General features: G+C 41.2%; 1 pseudogene; it reads left to right on the forward strand.

The window, feature by feature from the left end:
• The first annotated feature begins 6,787 nt into the window (after positions 1-6,787).
• Positions 6,788-6,883, forward strand: LOC123459998 (annotated as a pseudogene).
• Positions 6,884-8,149: the final 1,266 nt, after the last annotated feature.

Here is an 8,149-nt window from a genome sequence, read left to right on the forward strand (position 1 = left end):
ATGAGAAGAATATGCAGCCAGTAGCCTCAAGTCTAAGACCATGAGGAAACACATGGTGTTGGACTAAGCATAATGCAGGCCTGGAGCCAAGCCCCACTGAGCTCACCCAAGATTAAACCTTAGATCCAGAGACAAGAAAGAAATGCTTTTTAAGACATCAGGGTTTAGAGTGATTTGTTGTATAACATTATTTCTGTAACACCCAGTACAGTGTCCAACCTATTTTTTAAATTACTGAGAGAGAGAGAGAGAGAGAGAGAGAGAGAGAGAGAGAGAGAGAGGGAGGGAGAGAGAGAGAATTGGCACACCAGGACCTCAAACACTGCAAACTCCAGAGGGTTGTGCCACCTAGTGGGCATGTGTGACCTTGAAATTGCCTCATGTTTGTGTACCTGGCTTGGGTGAAATCTGAAAAAGTTGAACATGGGTCCTTAGGTTTCACAGGCAAGTGCATTAATGGCTAAGCCATCTCTCCCACTCCAAACTGTTTTTTCATTAAAAACTTATTGCACAGCTGGTTAATATCAGACTTTTATATACATGATCACTAGAGGACAAGTGCTAGAACAAAGTAAGATGGGTTGATGTGGTGAACAGTTTTGGAACTGGGGATGAAGAGATGTTTAATCTGGTGGAAAGGAAAAGCATCCGAGAAGGAGATGGTGAATGATCCATGAATGACAAGGGCACAGGCAAATGTTGTACATGAATAGCAAAGGCAGAGGGCTAGAGTGGACATGGCTTTAGTCTAGGAATCAATGCTGATGTCTTGCAAATAACCAAAAGTTGTAGACCGTTACACATAAAGAAAACCAAGCCTCAAGGAAGCAAAGGAGCCATGCTGGAAAGCAAGGCCGTTGAAATGAGAGGCAGATTTTGACTGGCCTTGTGGCCACTTGTCGTGGTCTTCAATGCTGGGTGTAGGTCAGCGGGGTTGAGTGTTCAGCTGCTGATAGTCTGTCTTTATTATCATCATCCTCCTATTTTCTAGGCGTGGGGCCAGTGATTTTCTGTTTCAGCTAGAGTGACTGTGGTCGTTTGATTCTGGTTTCCCCATAAACTTAGATGTTCTGAATGCTAAGTTCCCAGCTGATGGAGATTTAAAAATTAATGCCTGCGGGAGGCAGTGTATTGGTGGGGGTGGGCTTTTGGGTGTTATAGCCAGTTTCCCCTTGCCAGTGTTAGGCACACTCATTCCTCTTATGTTGGCCAAGGAGTGATGTCCACACTCTGCTCATGCCATTGTTTTCTCCTGCCATCATGGAGCTTCCCCTTGAGACTGTAAGCCAAAATAAACCCATTTTTTTTCCCCAAAGCTGCCCTTGGTCAGATGATTTCTGCCAGCAATGCAAACTTGGCTACAACAGTAATGTTGGTACTGAGGAGTGGTGTCATTTGCTGCTAGACACCTGACTATGTGGCTTTGGCCTCTTGGAGCTGATTTTCAAAAGGAATGGGGAAGAATTTGATTCCTTAGCCTAAGAGATGCCTTGAAATGTTATAAATACAGCTTGATGGACTATTCTGGTCAGACTTGAAAGACCTGAATACAGTAAGAACTATGGACTGTGAGGTTTGGCTTATGAGGGTGAGAAAGCTCTGCCTGGATTAGACTGGATTCTGAGAATTTGTGCTGGTTGCACTGTGTAGAAATAGACTGGTGAGAGAAGAGGTTATGGCACATAAAGAAAACTTTAGACCCAAACTTCTTCCTGTTCAGCTGCAATTGTTTTACAACCTTTGAGACTGGGCCAGCTGACCTGCATTGGGGTAACAGGAAGAATGTAGACTCTTTTTTTTTTTTTTTTTTTTTTTGAGGTAGGGTCTCACTCTAGCTCAGGCTAACCTGGAATTCACTCTGTAGTCTCAGGATGACCTTGAACTCACAGTGATCCTCTTACCTCTGCCTCCCAAGTGCTGGGATAAAGGCATATGCCACCATGCCTGGCTAAATGTAGACTCTTTTGAAGGGGCCTGAGTGCTCAAGGAGTGTCCTGTTCTTCAAAGTCTGTTTTATTGCCCCCTGGATTAACAAATTGGCACCCTACATGGTATTGTGGAGTATAAGAAATGCAGGAAAGAGAAGGTCACTGAGTTTGCAACGTGGTCTTGTGTTTCAGAAATGGCCACGGGTAGTGTGAAGCAGGTTTGCTGGATGCCTGCATGGAGACCTAATGGAGCTGTGAGGATGAACCATGGGTTGCAGTGGGGACCCAGTGCAGATGCCAGGACCATAAGATGGCAGCTAAGGAAAACTGCTGGCCTGATGAAGTTTTCCAGGACTGTGAGTAGCCTATCTGGAGGGGCAGAATTTGAACTCCAGACTCTTGGTTCTGGTTAGAATCATTGGACTTGGAGATTTGTCACTGACTAGAGTTGTTGGACTTGAAGCTACAGAGTTTGATGTCTGCCTTGGTTGTTTTAAATCCTTTATTGGTTGAATATTTATTTGCTATGTCCAATGACATCTTTTGCAGTGTGAATATTTATTCTGTGCCATTATGGGTTTTGGGAGGATTTTTTTGGTATTATGGCTCAGTTAAAAGACCTTGGATTGTAGGGATGTCTGAACATCATTGGGATTGATAAAAACCATGGGGAATTTTAAAGTTGGACTGAAAGTATTGCATTTTAAATCTTGTATGGATATCAGTTTATGGGGGTCAGGGCAGAATGTGGTGGTTTGATTCAGGTGTCTCCCATAAACTTAGGTGTTCTGGATGCTAGGGTTCCCAGCTGATGGCAATTGGAATTTGAAGCCTCCTGCAGGCAGTGTATTGTTGGGGGAGGGCTTATGGATGTTATAGCCAGTTTCCCTATGCTAGTCTTTGGCACACTGTCCTGTTCCTGGTGTCCACCTTATGTTGGACAGGGTGTGATGCCCACCATCTGTTCATGCCATCGTTTTCTCTGCCATTGTGGAACTTCCCCTCAAGTCTGTAAGCCAAAGTAAACCTTTTTTCTTTCCCCAAAAGCTGTTCTTGGTCAGGTGATTTCTGTCAGCAATGTGAGCCTGACTGCAACAGTGACTTTACATTGTTTTCACTGTATGCAAAACTTTCCCAGTTTTCCTGTGCTTCCTTTTTTATTCCCCTTGTATTCTTGTATTTTTTTAAATTTATGTATGTGTGTTCATGAGTGCACGTGCATCCCCATGTATGCACAACATATGTGTGTAAATCAGAGGACAATTTTCAGCTCAGTCACCTGCCTTGTCACCTCATTTGAGGCAGGGTTTCTGGCTCTGGATTCTTGCTCTGAAAGTCTTTGCGGCAGCTCATCAGGAGCTTTCAGGAAATTCTCCTAACTCTGCCCCCCATATTGCTGCCATCAGCATATGGGGATTATTGAAGCCTGCCATGGCTGCCTGGGTTTTCCAGTTTCCAACGTTTACTGTGGAGTCTGGGAACAGGACTCAAGCTGGGGTACTTCGGTTTGAATAGTGAGCACTTCACCCACTGAGCCAACCTCCTGTGGGTTCCTGTGTCCTCCAGGGCCAGCTGCAGACCCTGAAGACACCCAGGGTAGTGAGGAGATAATCACTCCTGGGAGATAGTTGAATAGCTCCCTTAGTTTATTGTTAGGGAAATGGTTTTATAAGGATCTGAGAGTGGGGGGAGGGTCTTAAGGGGATTGGTGGGTTTAAATGCTGCTAATCTAGCCTAAGGAAGTTCTTTCCAGTAAGTAGGCAGGCAGGTGATCTACAGAGGGTCACAGGACTGTGTGAAGCCTGCTGGCTGATAGTTTCCTAGGCAACTGGCCAAAGGTCACAGTGCTAAGGGCAAAGCCTAAATTCAGGTGTGCTGGGATTGGAATTCAGGCTACCAATTAGCTGAACTTTAAAAGAACAATACCATTGAGTCATGCAGATAGTCTCTATGTAACCACATGGGTTCTTAAAGGCAGCGTCAGAGGATAGAATTCATGAGGTAGGAGGGAGAACAAATAGACTCCAGTAGGAGAACTCATCCTCGAGGGTTTTAAATTGAAAGCAGTTACCAGCAATGAGATGTGAATGGCTTCAGAAGTTGAGTGTGACTCTGGTCAATACCAAGCAAATATTTGAGGACCTTTGTCCTAATATTACATGGAAGTGAATTCTGCCAATGGCCTGAATAATCCTGGAAATGTATTCTTCCTAGAGACCAGCCTGGCTGACACTGTGATATTCAGAGACAAGACCCTGAGCCTGCCTGCCTTCTAGCCTAGGGAGCTATGAGCTAGTAAGCAGGTCTTTTAAGTTGTTAAGTTTGGTACTCTGATATAGCAGTTAGCAAACAAGTACTTTGTGGGAAGCCAGCTGACAAGTTGTTGGCATACAAAAATTATCAGGAAAATGTCCAGGACTCCTTGTGGTATGGTGACATCATTGGTTGAAATGTTCTTGAAGGATTGCATGAGAGGTAGCCATCATCATTAATCATGTGTGCTAGGGATATTTTTGCAAGTAAGTAGGACACAATTCCTATTTCATAGAATACACTCTCTAGTCAGAAAAGACAATATGTGATCATTAATGACTTTTGTGCTCTGCTTTTCCAAATGTACATATAATAAGAAGGAGAGACTTCATCATAACTATAATGACTCTTTTAGGAAAATTACCCGGCAAGCACTTAAACAGTAATGCCTCCTATTGTGCCAATTCCCCGAGACCAAATGTGTGACCAAAAGATCAACCTTGCAAAAAGCAACATGAAAAGGTCTTAGGTAAGGCAGATGAGGCAGAGTATAGCAAGTGTGCTATGCAAGTGAAGAGGCATATGAGGCATGAGGGTCTCATTAAGGTCCTCAGTAGCCAGATTGTGTGTGTGTGTGTGTGTGTGTGTGTGTGTGTGTGTGTGTATGCTTGTTAACATGTGTATAGGCATATGTGTGTGTGGCTACACATGCACATGTGTGCACATACAAGTGGAGGACAGAGGTCAACATCAGGAAGTTTTCCTCAATCCCTTTACAGCTTCATCTCTGATATGGGGTAGCTCACCAAGTGCTAGACCAGCTGGCTAGCAAGCTCCAGGGAATCTCCAGTGAGCCCAACACCTCCCCAGTGTTGAGGTTATAGGCATGCACCACCACACTCGGCCTTTTATATAGGAACTTGAGATCTAGTCAAGGTATTCATGCTTGTGTGCAAGCATATTATCCACTATGGCATCTCTCTATCTCTGTAGCTAGATGTTTTCTACTTAGCTTTTTCTTTTATTTTTCTGGAAATAAGAAAGACCATATATTTCCTCCCTTCCTATTATTTCTGATGCCAGTGCAAATCCCAGGGAAAGGTAAGAATGCATTGCCCTTGAGCATTGTCTAAATTTTTACTTATACCCATAAAGATCAGTACTGTATTTTGGCCTTGAGCTAGGCAGATGTGTTTTGTTTGGTGGCAAAAGATAAAGATTTCCTGAAAGGCTTGCTTGATTATTATTATTTTTTTCCTGAGCACTGTGATTTTCTGTCATGTGTGATTCTCAGAGTAATCTTATTAGTATTACTCATTTACTAATTTCGTGAGAGAATATTTGTTCAGGGGAACCCTGTGTATATTTTCAAAATTCAGGTTTGATATTATGAGAACAATAAGCAAGCTGTTAGTTTACACAGAAATAATTTGTAGCCAAACTGTTTCTTTCTTTCTCTCTCTCTCTCTATATATATATAAAATGTAGACTGATATGTTTTGTGTTTGTAACTATATCTACGAATATTAATAAAAATCATCACACACACACACACACACACACACACACATATGTATACATATTACTGTACCTGTCTTTTTTATTACAATGCAAAGAGCAAAGAGACCAGAAGTGTAGTCTCACAGTTACAACTCTGCTCTATTATTTATTAACGCAATAAATAATTACCTGTTGTATAACAACCATTATGATAGCTGTTGAGGACATAAACATGAACATGTGAACATGAGAGAGATACTTCAAGTCTCTTAGTTTGGTTGAGGTACAAACCCCTAGCATAATTTATGGTGGAGAAAAACAAGCAAGAAAGGGTCTTCCATTGAAAAAAGTTGGCAGTTACAAGATGGTATACAAAGAACTACAGCAAACGATTTCAAGGTAGTGACAAAACCTTCTATTACAAAAAAAGGCCTTTCTAAGTTTAGTAGAGGAGGGAGGGACATGATGATGAAAATACATGATAAGCATGTATAAAATTGTCAATAAAAGTTATTTGGGGCTGGAGAGATTGCACAGTGGTTAAAGGCAGTTTGCAAAGCCTGAAGACCAGGGTTTGATTCCCCAGCACCCATGTAAATACAGATGTACAAAGTGGCACATGTGTCTAGAGTTCATTTGAAGCAGCAGCAGGTCCTGGTGTGCTCTTTCTCTCTTTCTGTCTGAATTTCTGTGCATTTCTACCTCTCAAATAAATAGGTAAAAATATTTTTAAAATCTTTCTTTATAACATGCTTTCCTAAGGATAATACAATTATGGGTAATAGGATTGCATTAGCATGAATCTGGCAGGAATTGGGAGTGATAACTGGATTAGAAATTCTATTTTAAAATACTATATTAGGTAAGGCAATGTTATCTGTCCTTAATTAAAAATCCTTTTGTGTGGGCTGGGGAGTTAAGGCACTTGCCTGGAAAGTCTAATGACCTGGGTTCAGCTCCCCAGTACCCATATAAAGCCAGATGCACAAGGTGATGCAGGCATCTGGAATTCATTTGCAGTGGCTGGAGGCCCTGGCATGCCCATTCTCTCTTTCTCTCTCTCTCTCTGACTTTCTCTGCTTACAAATAAGGGAAATCGTTTTAAAAACCTTTTGTGGTCCATAAATGTGAGAAATGGGTATTCAAGCACTGGCATGTGCCCTTAAGTCTTGTTATGATGTGGACATTTTATATGTCTGAGGTCAAAAAGAAAGTGACCAAGAAAAATTTGTAACTGCTCTAACAGGAAAAGGTACATTTCTTAGTGATGTAGAGTCTTGAGTACTATACCTCTTGGATGGAATCTCCCATTCATACAGTTTCTTAGGGACTGAGACTCCCTCTTGCCTATGGGTGTCTTACCACCATGATCACTGGCAAAAGTGACTCTGCTTTGCACCAAGTCTGCAGATGGACAGGGCACACCTGGGTAAGGCTCCTAAAGTCTTGGAAGTGGCACGTAGCACTTGTCCCATCCTATTGGTTAGAACTCTTGAACTAAGGGAAAAGCTGGAAGCTACAGTCCAGCTCTGTAGCTGTGACTTGTATACAGAAGTCTGGAGTTAACTATAAGGTTAGAAAGTGCTCAGAGATTTTGTATCAACTTATTTTTCTCCCCTAGATGGAGTACACATAGGATATTTATTAAGCTGTGTATATATTTCAGTATATTCCACATCAGTGTTTTCTGAATTGGTGTTTTTAAAAATAGTCAAAACTCAGACTTTAAACTGTGGTGTCTACAAAGGAATATATTATTCTCAATATGGCTATCCAATAAAATGTAGAATAGGACAGAATTTTTCATATTTAGCCATAGTATAAGATTAGGTTATCAGATAGCTCTTTTTTATCACTTAATGTATTTGTTTAATTTTGTAGGTGTTACAGATTAGAAAAATATGAACTACATTCTGAGTAAATATTACTTTTTCTTGGTCATTACTATATTTTAAATATTGAGTAAAATACCTGTAATACACTGTAGGTATTCAATACATATACAATTAGAATAAAATGGTTTTCATCAGGTCATAAGATACTTTGAACACAATAGATGCATCCATCCATTAGTCTATCTTTCTGGCTGTATACACACAAGCTCTATGATCATTTTTCTGATTTAGTACACTTAAAAACTTTCAGTGCCTGTACTTTCAATTCCTAGAATCATAAACCAGGAGATTTTTCTCAATATGTTTGCTTTTGGAGATGTTTCCTTCTTTTATTTCTCATAATATTTTAGACAGTTACAAGCCTGTTCCAGGGTGTCTGTGTCCTCCTTAGTGCTAATGTGAGCTCTTCTGCAGAATCTCTATTTCCAAGGTGCATTTCATTCACTGCTGGGCTTCTATACATAGAGCCACTTGCAGATAAATTCTATGTTAATTTCTCAGTTTTCAGGTTCTTGCTGGAGCCATGTACCCACAAGTGACCTGAGTAGTTTTTGGTTTTAGTAGATGGCTGGG

The sequence above is a fragment of the Jaculus jaculus genome, chromosome 3 (genome assembly GCF_020740685.1).
Source record: "Jaculus jaculus isolate mJacJac1 chromosome 3, mJacJac1.mat.Y.cur, whole genome shotgun sequence".
Taxonomy (NCBI): Eukaryota; Metazoa; Chordata; class Mammalia; order Rodentia; family Dipodidae; genus Jaculus; species Jaculus jaculus.